Source organism: Lissotriton helveticus, chromosome 10, assembly GCF_964261635.1.
Source record: "Lissotriton helveticus chromosome 10, aLisHel1.1, whole genome shotgun sequence".
NCBI lineage: Eukaryota > Metazoa > Chordata > Amphibia > Caudata > Salamandridae > Lissotriton > Lissotriton helveticus.
In genome coordinates, this window is record NC_136071.1 from 715,297,649 (window position 1) to 715,311,956 (window position 14,308).

Here is a 14,308-nt window from a genome sequence, read left to right on the forward strand (position 1 = left end):
CCATAGTCTGTCCATCCAGACACACCAATTATAACAACTTAAGCTCTCTGTCTATCACTTCGCTTCACATCACACTTAAGCGCAGGAACAGATGACAGCACAGCTCTGGCCATCGCAAACAACAATCAGACGCATCCAATCTAGGGCGCACCACCACCCAGACTCCTTCCAGCCCTCGTCCATAAATAAGCTTCGGCACTACATCAGGGGTTAACAATATATATGTGTGTATGTATATGTGTATGTATATGTATATATGTGTATATGCATATGTATATGTATATATGTATATGTGTATATGTATATATATATGTATATGTATATATATGTATGTATATGTATATGTATGTATATGTATGTATTTATATATGTATATATGTATGTATGTGTATATATGTGTATATGTATATGTATATATATGTATATATGTATATGTATATTACTGTAACACAGTCCACTTCCTGCACACACTGCATGCTATAATGTTTCTATTTGTAATGGCTGTCTATACTGTTTCCCAAGATGATATCATCTCTATTTGCACGCATGTCTCGTATCTTAAAAGCATTTAAGCATGCTGGCTTTACAGCCTTAGTATTTGTGAACATGTGGCTGCCATGGCAGTGAAGACCCTTCTTCACATCTTGGCTAAACTTCTAATTCCCAGCAAGTGCTTGCTTCATGAGCCTCTACTCCATGATTGTTACATAGTCGTTCTTACACACATCTTGGCCTCTGAAGGATGCTCGACCCACGCGCACCAGGAAGGCTGTTTGCTGTGTTAGTAGAATGTTGGAGCCTTCTGTCAAACATTTGCTGCAGCAAGAACGGTTTTCGGCAAAATAAAATTTCAAACCCTTCCCACTGACAGTTAGGCACACCTGTATTATAATGTTTAGTTTACTATCAGCTGGTGTACTGCACTGAAACTGATCCTGGTTTAGGCAAGTGATAACACAGAAGCATTGATGCTTTGCAAAATTGTGACAAGGTGTCTGGCATCCTGTATTAGTCAAACATCTAGGTTTGCAGTTGGGGGTTGTGTATTCCACTCCCCAGAATTAATTAACTTTTGTGCTCTTATTTACATTGACAGTGGTATGTTCAGTGATGATACTTTGAATAATAATGCAATTATTGTTGCTGTATTTGAGAGATAGCAAAACACACAAGATGATGGATGGAATGTTGCACAATGGCAAAACATTCACCCCCAGTCACAGATCTGGGTTTAATCTATCGTTCTTTTGCTCACCAAGCCACCCCAGATCAGACAAGGCGATATGCAAATCAGTCTTGACTGTGCCTCATGGGAGCAGTCCAGCCCGAACTGCCAAGCCATGTCCTCCCTGGACCGTAATCAAGCATCCTAGAACCGGTTTCTGGCTATCAGCCGTCTTCAGGCAGGATAGCTTGACTCCAGTGGCTTAGTGAGCACAGGACCCACGTCTGGGCATACCCTTCCCACATAGGGTGAACAGCAAAACACACAAGATGATGGACTGACTGTTGCACAATGGCAACACATTCACCCCCAGTCACAGATCTGGGTTTTAATCCATCATTATTTTGCTCACCAAGCCACCCCAGTTCAGACATGGCCATATGCAAATCAGTCTTGACCCTGTGCCTCATGGGAACATGTCTGAACTGGGGTGGCTTGGTGAGCAAAATAACGATGGATTAAATCCAGATCTGTGACTGGGGGTGAATGTTTTGCCATTGTGCAACATTCCGTCTATTTTCTTGTGTGTTTTGCTGTATTTGAGAGATGGTCACAAAAGATAACTAAGGCATGATTTATATCTATCTATATATATATATATGTACATATGTGTGTGTTGTTTTGACTGAAACTTTAAGGAACTCTTATGGCTCTCTACTAAGATCATGTAGTATTCGATGCACTACCCTATTTCTCACCCTATACCTCTCTCAATATATCTTCTACCTCTACTCTCCCATTCATCTCAAACCCCCATACCACTGCTATGTTCCCCAGAATAACCCTTTCTAGACTCTTCCCTCCTCTACCCCTCCTTGCAGGGCGGGAAAGGGATTGCAAACCAGCCCTTGCAATTACGTGTGACCTGGTGGGAACACTGCTGCTGCACTTTTGTTACAACCCCCAGCAAGAAATACGACCCCCACTGGTACAAAACCGAGCCTTACCCTTCTGGCCCACCGGGGAAACGCCCGATGCCCGCTACGGCTAGTCCGGCCTTGCCTCCTTGCATACTCTCATACCTCTTTCACTAATCAAATCTCCCAATCAAGCCTTTCTAAACCCTTCCCTCTGACCGTTTCGCCCTCCACCTCCCCATTACTCATTCCAAACCCCCCCTACCTCAATGAACAAAAAAAATATATATTCTAGTCCCTCCTTCTTCATCCCTCCACAATTCCTTTTACAATCCAAATAACAAACTACCATGTCCACCGCTCAAATGAATTTGATATTTTCCTACGCTAATTCACCACTTATCCTTTTGGGGTCCAGAATGCCTGTTACTTGATGAAAGGTGCTTCAACACCTCATCAGGGGTGCAAGCGCTATATAAATGAAAACCCTTCCCATTTTATCCCTCCACTATTCCTTTCAATCCAAAAAACAGACTAATATGATCACCGGTCAAATTAATTTCATACTTCCCTAGAGTAATTCACCACTAATCCTTTTCTGGCTCCTGAATAGCATGCTTCTCGCAAAAAAAGTGCTTTGATGCATTGTCAGGTGTAGTAAACGCTATATAAATGAAATTACAATACTTTACAGTATTATTAGAAACCTAAAAAATTACATGACTACAAGCATAGTCAAGGTCCACACTGTACATAGGGTGTACAAGACGTGGTCAATAGATGGACAGTGGACACAGCTGGATACAGTGCATACAGGTGCCTAAAGTTTCCCATTGTGTAGTGCACCTGCACCTTGGTCATCCGCCTTTCCTTTTGAGTGCTACATATGGCTGCATCATTAGGATTGTAGAGAACCATAGCATTTATTTAATAGATTTCATTTTCCATTCAGTTTCCTGTTTTTTTTGATGATATCTTTTATTCCCTGCCTGCATTACCCCGAGTGCAATGCACTGCACCCGGTATCCAAGACTGAATGGCCTGGTCTATAGCCAGACCCTCTATATACGTTCACTACAGAGCCTTCATCCTTGTTTTCCTGCCTGTAATGGAGAATAAGGTATCTGTTGGCCATGATATGTAGCTGCGCCCAGTGGGTACAGGCATTTCTTCTCACCATGTCCGGTTACGCTGTGTGTAGGTTTTGACTTCTTCCCAGGCGGCATTGGGATACAAGACATGACCTGTAGCTGTGATGTGTTTTATTCCCGAACCCACTCCTCAGTACCTCTAGGGCTTGGAGCACCTACATCGATGCCCTGTACAGCCTATGCAGTACGTCCTGAGCATGACCTGTGCTCAGATTGATCCCAAAGCTTGACTTTTGCTTATTGCCCTTGCACAGCATCTCTACCACCATATTGATGATTAGTCCGACAACTTTGCTTTTATCAATGTCTAGTGGAATACCCCTGTTGTTTGCACCCCTTTGCTCGCATCGATCATGCTGTGTGACCTGCACATCCAAAGAAAAGACATATATTCAATTATTGACTGCATTTTTTTAAAAAGGCTGTTACGGTTAGTAGCATAGTCTGTAAACGAATTCATGTTAGTGTAAATGAATACATATTAGTTAAGCTTAAAAATAGTTATGATGCAAAACCAATAGGCCCTGAAATTTTACAGTTACGGCTAGGTTTCTTTTATAGTGAGTGATATGCAGTGGAAAAGTGGCATTGCCACTTGCATAACAAACATCATCACCTAATGATATTAGTTATAACATTGCTACCTAGAAATTAGATTGCATTAGATTGAAATATAACCATGGCTGAAACCAATGCCGTTGCAAGTGCCCTACTCTTATTTGCTGCTATTTGGCTGTGCTCACTTGATGCTTGAACAGCTGCTTAAGACGACCTTATTAGTGTCCCATTCACTTCCTTTTGTGATTAATTGAGGTTGCCTGTAATAGTGGTTAAAATAATTTGCCAGTTGGGGACCAAATGGATTATTCAACATCAGCACCAATATGCATTCTTATTTGTGCATTATTTATTTTCATCCATATAGGGATTTACTTAATTAGTGCCTCCCTTCCTTACCTGAATGCCTTTGTCCAGTAGTTTCTACAGTTTGATTGTTGTTCTGTTGTGTACCTATTCATTTGCTAGAATCTGCAGAACGTTTCTCCTCCTGCAACTCAAAATAATGTAGTTACCACCCTTCTGTCTGTCCAAACAAATATAGGGTAGGTCTTAACTCGAACAGGACAAAGTATCTGATAAAGGCACCCAAGTCTCAGTTCAGATAACACATGCGCACTGAGGGCCAGATGTACGACCCGTTTGTGCATGCACGTAGCCTATTTAGCGAGTCACAATTTTTTTGCCATTCACTAAATAGGTTTTGCGACTCGCTATTTGGAAGGGGTGTTCCCTTACAAATAGCAAGTCTCAAAACAATTTACTAATGTTTTGCTACCGCAATTGCGGTCGCAAGACACTCGCAATTACCACCTACTTCAAGGAGTGGTAAGGCATTCGCAAATGCATGCGAAATTATTTTTCAAGGGCAGGCAGTGGTCCCAGGAACCACTGCCTGTCCTTAAAAAATTAAACGAAAACATTTTGTTTGAGGCATATCGGCTGCAGATTACACACTATGCATGGATGGCCACCTAGTGTTGGGCCCGGATGTTTGCAGTTTGTTTTGTTGTAGAAAAGTCTTTGGAAGTCACGGGATAGGTGACTCCTCCTTTGGATGATGCTGCACATGGGCATCGGCTCTATCCCCAGATTGTTTTTTTCCGCCACCAGGCTCGGATGTGTTTCCAGCGCTCTGTGTTGGAACCGATTTCCTTCGGCGTGCAATCCTCACCAATTTACAAAACTTAGTTTTGAATGCTTTTCCAGTCGACGCTACTCTTCAACATCGAGGATCTCGATTCCGGTCGTCGTCGACGGCCTTCGGGCCTAGCTAAGCCTCGACTCCAGCTCATGGAAAGGAGGCCATTTAAAAAGTATCCTCAATGTGGCTCGAAGTTTCCCCACACCAACCTTCATGAAGTGTGTAACCTCTGCCTCTCTCCGGAGCACGAGGCGAAAGACTGTTTCGCTTGTGCCTCTTTCCGCTTCAAAAAGAATGTCTGGGACCGAAGAGCGAGGAGAACAATGGCTCAAAGATCTTCAGCTCTGATTCCGGACGACATCTTCGAAGAAGGCGTCCACGTTCCAGAACAACGCAACGCTGACAGCAGCTCCGAGGCAGAAGATTCCGATGTCGAGGACATCACTCCAGCGCAGCGGGTCGTAAGTAAGACCGTCGACCCGACCCTTTCTTGACACACCCAGAGAAGGCCCCGGTCACACCCTCGCCCTCGGGCTTGGGTGCACACCGACACTCTGCTTCTACTGCCCCACCTTCGGGCCCGGCTAAGAAGCCAATTAAGCCTTCAGGCGACTCTGCCTCGAGTCTGCCTTCACACGTTGCCAGCGTACACCTACCCGCATCGAAAAAGACAGCGGCACCGACTACACCTACATCCAAATCATCGGCAACGAAACATACCACTACTCCTTCGGCACCGAAAACCACGTCGGAACCAAGCAAAACCGCTTCGGATTCCAAAAAAACACCGGAACCGAAAAACCATAGGATCCGAAGAAACCATTGGATCCACAAACCATACCGGAACCGAAAAAATCCTCGGAACTGAAAAAAGCTTCGGAATCGAAAAAGACTCCTACTTCCCCGGTGAAAGACATTGTCAAGAAACCAAAACAAGCCACTTCGGTGCCCAAACCTTCCTCTGCACCAAAAGATCGACCTCCTGCAGAGAATTTACCTTCTCCAGACCCTGCTCAAAAGACTCTAGCCAAGGATCCAATCTCTGGACATTTAATTTTGGCTTCAAAAAAGCGACCACTGGACACACCAGCTCCGCATTCAAAGAAGAAGGACATGGCTACCTCTCCCTTAAGCCTGCCTTCCCCTTCTCTTTCACCTGTACCATCCCCACATCCTCCCATACCACAGCATTTCCCGGCATCCTCTATCATACCACACGATTACAACAGGGATGATAGCTCTGATGATATGGGGGGTAACATACCTGATTCAGCCACTCCTACAAGATCCCCTGACCCGTGTGATGATTATAACACCCCAGATGTCCCAAATGTCCCTCAGGATGACTTATACCCCTCGAGGCCTTCCCCACCAGAAGACACTATAGGGTTTAATGAATTAATCCACAGGGCTGCACAATATCAAGGGGTAGACATACATACAGACCCTGTAGAGGAAGACTTCCTAATGGATACCTTTGATAATGCACAAAGGTCCTCATCCAGTTTACCAATGCTTAAAGGAGTGATTAAGCATGCTCCTGAAGTCTTCAAGGACCCAGTCAGAACTCGGGTCATTAACCCTCGTATAGAGAAAAAATATAAAGCTGCCCCCTCAGACCCACCATATATTAAAGGTCCAGTACCACTAGACTCACTTGTAGTTTCAAATGCAGGCAAGAGAGCAAACTCACAAACATCAGGTGAGGCTGCACCACCAGATAAGGAGTCTAAGCTACTTGACGCATCCAGGAAAAGAACAGCGTCTCAAGCAGCAAACATGTGGCGTATCGCCAATACACAGGCATTATTAGCCAGATATGACAGGGCACATTATGACGAGTTAGAGTCATTAATGAGACACCTCCCTGACAGGTACAAGGATAGAGCAAATGAGCTTATCCAAGAGGGGAAAAACATCACAAACACCTCTATTCGGTGTGCACTCGATGCAGCAGATACTGCCTCTAGGGCAGTTAACACCAGCGTTTTACCACGCAGACACGCCTGGCTACATATATCAGGGTTCAAACCTGAGGTACAAAGTGCCATTCTTAATCAACCCTTTGATGAGCAACACCTACTTGGACCCAACGTAGATGTATCACTAGAGAAAATGAAAAAGGATACAGACACCGCCAAATCTATGGGAGCCCTGCAGTCGCAGGCTCCCAGACGTTCATTCGTCGCTCATCCTATCGAGGTGCCACCAGGGGATATACTTCAGACACAGCTTCTACCTCGTACAAAGCCCCTACACAGTCCACTTACAGCAAGGGCTACCAAAGGGGTGTTTACAGGGGTAACAATAACAAAGGCAGAGGTAAAAATAACAACTCACGCTCTGCCTCTACCCCTGCCCAATGACTCCCTTCCCCTTCCCCCGTCCCATTACACTCCTGTCGGGGAAAGACACCAACAATACCTGCCAGCCTGGGAAAACATCACATCGGACAGGTGGGTGCTCCAAATAATTCAATCAGGTTATTGTCTGGAACTAACATCTACCACCCCCAAACATACCACCCAGGCAGCGTCCAATGTCACAGTAACATTTAGCATTGCTCAGACAGGAGTTAATATCCCTCCTGCAGAAAAATGCAATAGAAATAGTTCCAGAGCATCAGAAAAACAAAGGAGTATAATCCCTATATTTCCTAATACCAAAGAAGGACGGATCTCTAAGACCCATCCTAGACCTCAGATCTCTAAACATTTACATACAGTCGGATCATTTTCATATGGTCACACTCCAGCAAGTCCTTCCACTGCTGGTACTAAACGACTTCCTTGTCGCTCTAGATCTCAAGGACACCTACTTCCATATTCCCATCCACACAGTGCACAGAAAATATCTCAGATTTGTGCTAGACGGGCAGCACTACCAGTTCAAAGTGCTCCCATTCGGAGTCACAACAGCGCCAAGGGTGTTTACCAAATGCCTAGCAGTAGTAGCAGCACACTTAAGAAGACAGCATATTCATGTCTTCCCATATCTAGACGACTGGCTCATGAAAGCCAGCTCATACAGCCAGTGTGTGCAACACACTCACGCTAATATTCAACTGCTTCACGACTTGGGATTCACAGTAAATCACACCAAATCGCATCTGCAACCCTCGCACATACAACAGTATCTCGGTGCTACAATAAACACCCAACTAACACTAGCTTATCCCTCTGCAGCCAGGATAACAAGTGTACAAACTCTCCTAACAAAATTCAAACCGCAACACTCGCTACCAGCTCGAGTGTTCATGCAGCTCATAGGAATGATGGCATCTTGCATATTTGTAGTACCTCACACAAGACTGCAAATGTGTCCACTTCAAGTGTGCCTAGCACGCCAATGGAACCAGGCTCAAGGTCAATTGACAGACCTAGTGTTGGTAGACGGTTGGACTCCGTGTTCTCTGCAATGGTGGAACACCAAAAACCTTTCCAAAGGGCGACCGTTTCTAGAGCTAGTTCCTCAAATAGTCATGACAGCGGACGCATCGCTCTACGGCTGGGGAGCTCACCTACTGCATCACACCATGCAAGGCAGGTGGACACCGTAACAGAAGTTACTCCACATCAATCCGTTGGAATTGCTAGCTGTGTTTCTAGCCCTAAAAGCATTTCAAATGCAAGTGTCAGGCAAAGCTGTCTTAGTCCGCACAGACAATATGACAGCGATGTACTACGTAAACAAACAAGGGGGAACACACTCTCTGCAGCTCTCTGTTAGCACAGCAGATATGGAGATAGGCTATACCGCTAAAGATCTTCCTCTTAGCCCAACACGTCCCAAGAGTACAAAACACTATGGCAGATCTACTAAGTCGACAAACACAGCAGATCCACGAGTGGGAACTTCATCCGCAAGTTCTTCATCCGTTCTTTCAAATGTGGGGACAACCTCAGATAGACCTCTTTGCCACCCAAGCTTTGCCGCCAGATGCCCACACCCATTGTCCAAAGGCAATGCGATATGGATGAACTGGTCAAAACTATTTGTGTACGCTTTTCCTCCTCTCCCACTACTTCCGTTAGTGGTACGCAAACTACAACAACATTCCCGGACGCTCATTCTAGTCGCTCCAACTTGTGCCAGACAACCGTGGTACACCACGCTGTTGCAGATGTCTGTAGTACCACACCAAAAACTAAACCTATATCCACACCTATTATCACAGAACCATGGCGAGATCAGACACCTGGACCCAGCTCAGCTCAACCTAGCGATCTGGCTCCTGAGGTCATAGAGTTTGGTTACCTCAACCTTCCTCCAGAATGCATGAACATTATTAAAGAAGCTAGACGTCCCACTACTAGAGCATGTTATGCTGCTAAGTGGAAACGATTTGACACTTTGTCATACACTGCCTAAACAACCAAATAAATCCCTTAGACGTGTCTATTCAACACATCATAGGATATCTATTACACCTTCAAAAGTGTAATGTAGCCTATACATCTATCAGACTACACCTTGCTGCCATTGCAGCATTCTTACAAAATAGACAACATCTATCTCTTTTTAGAGTACCAGCTATAAAAGCTTTCATGGAAGGACTCAAAAGAATAATTCCTCCAGAACGCCACCAGCACCAGTGTGGAACCTGAACATTGTACTTACAAGATTAATGGGTCCTCCCTTTGAACCATTACATAAATGTGAATTGCAATTCCTAACCTGGAAAGTAGCTTTCCTAGTAGCAATTACTTCTCTCAGAAGGGTTAGTGAACTACAAGCATTTACCATTCAAGAACCTTTTTTGCAAATGCATCATAATAAAGTTGTTCTTCGTACTAATCTTAAATTCCTTCCTAAAGTCATTTCACCATTCCACCTAAATCAATCAGTTGAGCTGCCCGTATTTTTCTCGCAGCCTCAAACAGTCGCAGAAAGAGCTGTACACACCTTAGATGTCAAAAGAGCATTACTGTACTATATCGAAAGGACACAAACTTTTCGTAAAACAAAACCACTTTTTGTGTCTTTTTCACCGCCACATAAAGGCAACCCCATATCAAAATCAGGGATCCCCAGATGGATTGTTAAATGCATACAAATATGTTACCAGAAAGCCAAATGTACGTTAACAATTCCTCCAAAAGCCCATTCAACAAGAATGATAGGGGTTTCAATGGCATTCTTGGGGAACATTCCCCTAGATGACATATGCAGAGCAGCTACATGGCTTACACCGCACACTTTCACAATGCATTACTGTGTAGATGTGCAAACTAAACAACAAGCCACTGTGCGCCAGGCTGTACTAAACACACTGTTTCAAACAACTGCAACAGATACTGGTGGTTGCCGCTAGGGTGTGGGTACTGCTATACAATCTATGCATAGTGTGTAATCTGCAGCTCATATGCCTCGAACGGAAAATGCTACTTACCAGTGTGCATCTGTTCTTGGCATGTAGAGCTGCAGAGTTACACACGCCTCCCCGGCTACCTTTATCTGTTCCAGTATTATCTTAATTAGATTCAAATCACATGGACATCACTACCTCTTGTACAGCTCCATCACTTCCCTAATGGCGAAAAGCAATCTGGGGATGGAGCCGATGCCCATGCGCAGTATCATCCAAAGGAGGAGTCACCTATCCCGTGACTTCCAAAGACCTTTCTACAACAACACAAACTGCAAACATCTGGACCCAACACTAGGAGGCCATCTATGCACAGTGTGTAACTCTGCAGCTCTACATGCCAAGAACAGATGCATACTGGTAAGTAGCATTTTCCTTTTTTTTTTAAAATGCATCCCGTTTTCCTTTAAGGAAAACAGGCTGCATTTTTTTTTTAAAAGCTGCTTTATTAAAAAGCAGTCCCAGACATGGTGGTCTGCTGAGCGCAGCAGGCCACCATCCCTTGGAGGGCTGGCATTCACAATGAACTTGCAAATTGCGAGAGGCTCAATAATATTAATGAGCATTGCAATTTGCGACCCCATTGGTAATCGCAAACCAGTGTAAACCGCTGTTTTACATTTCATTCAGCGCCTTGCCATTTGCAACTGTTATTGTGTCGCAAATTGTGAGGCGCTAAATAAAAGGGTCGCACATCTGGCCCTAAATGCCTACGGAACCTTGGAGTTTCTTAAGATTCTCTGCAGATTTATTTAGGCAGTATTAGGTCCAATGCATTTTGTGGATGATTGCAACGGGCCTTTGACTTTACATTAAGGCTTTGGTGATGAGGTAAACTAGTTCTTTTACTGCATACACAGTCTGTTCGTATGCTTGCTAGTGTGACAGGAGACCCAAAAAAGATTTTAAAAATGCAGCGCAAGGCAGCTTTAAAGCTATAATAAAAAAGCATTGGCATGGCCAATAGGTCTCGCTTTGTGGATCTTATGAATGTTTAGCCATGCAGCACATTATGGTGGTTGAAGCTTTTATTCGATATGCAAGATATCTTGAAAGCGTACACAAATACAACATTTAAAAACTAGAGAAAAAAAACATTAAGAACAGTATTGTGTACAATTAAAAACTATAAAAAGACATATGATGTCGGAATAAATTACCTAAAATACAAATTAAACCGCTATTGACAATCTCTTGCAACGAATCAACCAAAACTGCTTTAAAAATTTGGCTACGCCACAGACAATGGGAGGAGAAGTGTCCGTCATGAGGATACGAAGAGCTACCAGATGACTACGCGTGCCCATATTACGACAAAGGGGATTCAGCCACAAGCCCCTTGGTTTTGCATAGTCCGGGCATTCAAACAATATGTGCGGGATAGACTCTGTCCTCGTGGTGCAGCAGGCACAAAAGGGGGACGTGTGGGCACCCGATTTCCACTTAGACACCAGGGCACCAACTGGAAGGGAACCCACTCTGAATTTAAAATACAATGCTCGATCCGTTGCCAGGGTAATTAAGTCCAAATATGGTTCGTAGGCTACAACATCTTTAATTAATAGGAAGGCAGCTGTAGATTTACAATGTCTAGAATTTGACACTAGCTGATCCGCAACCCATTTCCAGTAGAGACGTTTCAAAACATCTTTTGGTGGAGCCGATCTTGATATCCAGCAGTCCCCTAGCCCAATATCCTCCAAAAGTTTTTTCGTAGATACCAACCACTTGATCTTCGCCCAGCCACTCAAGTTCATTATTTCTGCTAGCCCTTCAGCATAAGATTTTAACTCTTCGACCCTCCAAATACGCGCCCATAGCAGGAGTGGTCGGAGCCGGGCTTGATCTTTGATGTTCTTACACCCAGTGTCCAGCAGCACAGGCACTGTAGGGGTGCTTGGAGGGAGGGCGATTAGAGATTTCAAGAGCTTACTCTCTGATGTTACCAAGGAATCCAGGCAGCAATGACCCCAAAGCTCTGCCCCATATAGGGCTGATGTTACTCCCTTGGCCTTGTAGATGTCAATTGCGGGGGCAAGCGACCTCCTTGGTGAAGCTCGAAATTCCCTCAGGAGGGGCCCCTCCCACTCTCTTATGACTCAAGACCATCTTAGCAATATGGGATGACCAATTCATGGTGTCCGTAATCCGAATTCCGAGATAGTCGAATTCGGATACTTTTTCCAAAGGAACGGCGTTAAGAGTTGGCGGGCGGCCCAATTTCCTTGGAGGGTTTAGAACAAGATACTTTGTTTTGTCTACGTTAATTTCCAAGCCCCTTAAAGCACAAAAATTCTAAAAACGGGCAAGCAGCTTTTGGAGGCCTTGCGGAGTCTTAGAAATCAGAAGCGTATCGTCCTCAAAAAGTAAAGTTGGGATCCGCACTCCCCCTAGACAGGGAGCATCGGCTGGATCTTGCTGGAGATAATCCACCACCCCATTGACGTATAAAGAAAAAAGGGTGGGCGCTAGGACACATCCCTGTCTCACACCTCGACACACTGGAATCTTTTCAGTTATCTCTCCATTTCTCCCCCAACGAACCTGAGCAAAGGTGTGTTCATGTAGGCTAATAAGAAGGGACAAAATGTAGGGGGGCAATCCCAACCCATAAAGTACCCTCCATAACTCCTCCCGGGGAACTAGGTCAAAAGCAGCCCTTAGATCTATAAATGCCAAATATAGACTGCCCTTGCCTAGTTCCACCACCTTCCACCCAAGGAGTGCCAACCTAAACACCTGCTCAATAGTCCCTGTGCCCGCCCGAAACCCTGCCTGAAAGTCTGTTAATATTTTGTTTTCCTCCACCCAGTGAAAAATCCTACCAAGGATAGCTTTGCCTGCTATCTTTTGGGTGGAGTCTATGAGGCTTATGGGGCGGTAGTTCCCCGGGATTTCTCTAGGACCTTTTTTATAAATTGGGACCACCACCGCCCCTTTCCAGGACTCGGGCACTGGCCCCCCCTTCATAATATCATTAAGGAGTGCCGCAATAACCCCTCCCCAGGCCACTGGATATGCCCGCATGAGATCACCCGGTAATCCATCTGGGCCTGCTGCTTTCCGGGGGGCTACACACCCAATCACCTTTTCGATCTCTAAAGGTGTAAAGAGGTTGTAGCCATGAGGTTCGGATACTAGTGGCGGGAGCATCCTAACATTTAGTGCCCCGTCCGCCGGGAGATATAAGGCCCCAAAGTGTTTGACCCAGCTTTGTGGGGGAATATTACAGGGTCTCAAAGCTTCGTCAGGCCTATTACGGGAGCCTACAAGATTCCAAAAGCCCCTCGGGTCTTTGCTTTTACTAGCAACAAGTAAGTCCTCCCAAAAGTTCTCTTCCCACTCCTTTTTAGCAATTTTAAGGGATCTGCTATACACCTTCCTTGCTTCCAATATATCGGGGTGGGATTTGGATTTCACTGCCTCAACAAGTCTAGATTTGTTTAACCTACACAGTTGTGTATACCACCCGCCAGCTTTCTTTTCACCTCCTTTACTCCCTAGCTTACTCGGAGGGATAGAAAACACAGTAGTCAATGCCTCTGTTAGTGCGGCGAAGACCTCGCATGCACTACCCACCCCTTCCGGGATATTCCCCAGGTTTGTCAAAGCATGATCTAAAAGGGCTGATATTTCTCCCACTTTTTCTTCCGACATGACCAATTTAACCCATTTTAGGCGCCTTCCACATAGTGAGACTACCGACTCATCTGGGGGAGTTGCTATAGGGTTGATAGTCCCCTTCATGGAATGACACCACCACTGAGTCATGGTTAGAGAAAGCTGATTGTGGTCGCTTTCGACCGTGGGTACGACAATCATATCCCTCACCTTACTCCACAGACATATATCTAATAGAATATAATCAATTCTAGAAGTATGTCCTGGTCTATTATAAGTGTGTGTCCCCCCCCCTATCTGAAATCGTCCTCCCATTCACTGCCCTTAAATTAAATTCAGTGCTCAGGGTGTATAACTGCAACGCCACCTGTGACCATCTCCTAA

General features: G+C 44.8%; 1 protein-coding gene across 1 annotated transcript in view; it reads left to right on the forward strand.

Moving 5' to 3' along the window:
- Positions 1-14,308, forward strand: part of NOM1 (nucleolar protein with MIF4G domain 1) — a 318,017-nt gene that overhangs the window by 290,405 nt on the left and 13,304 nt on the right. The window lies entirely within an intron of this gene.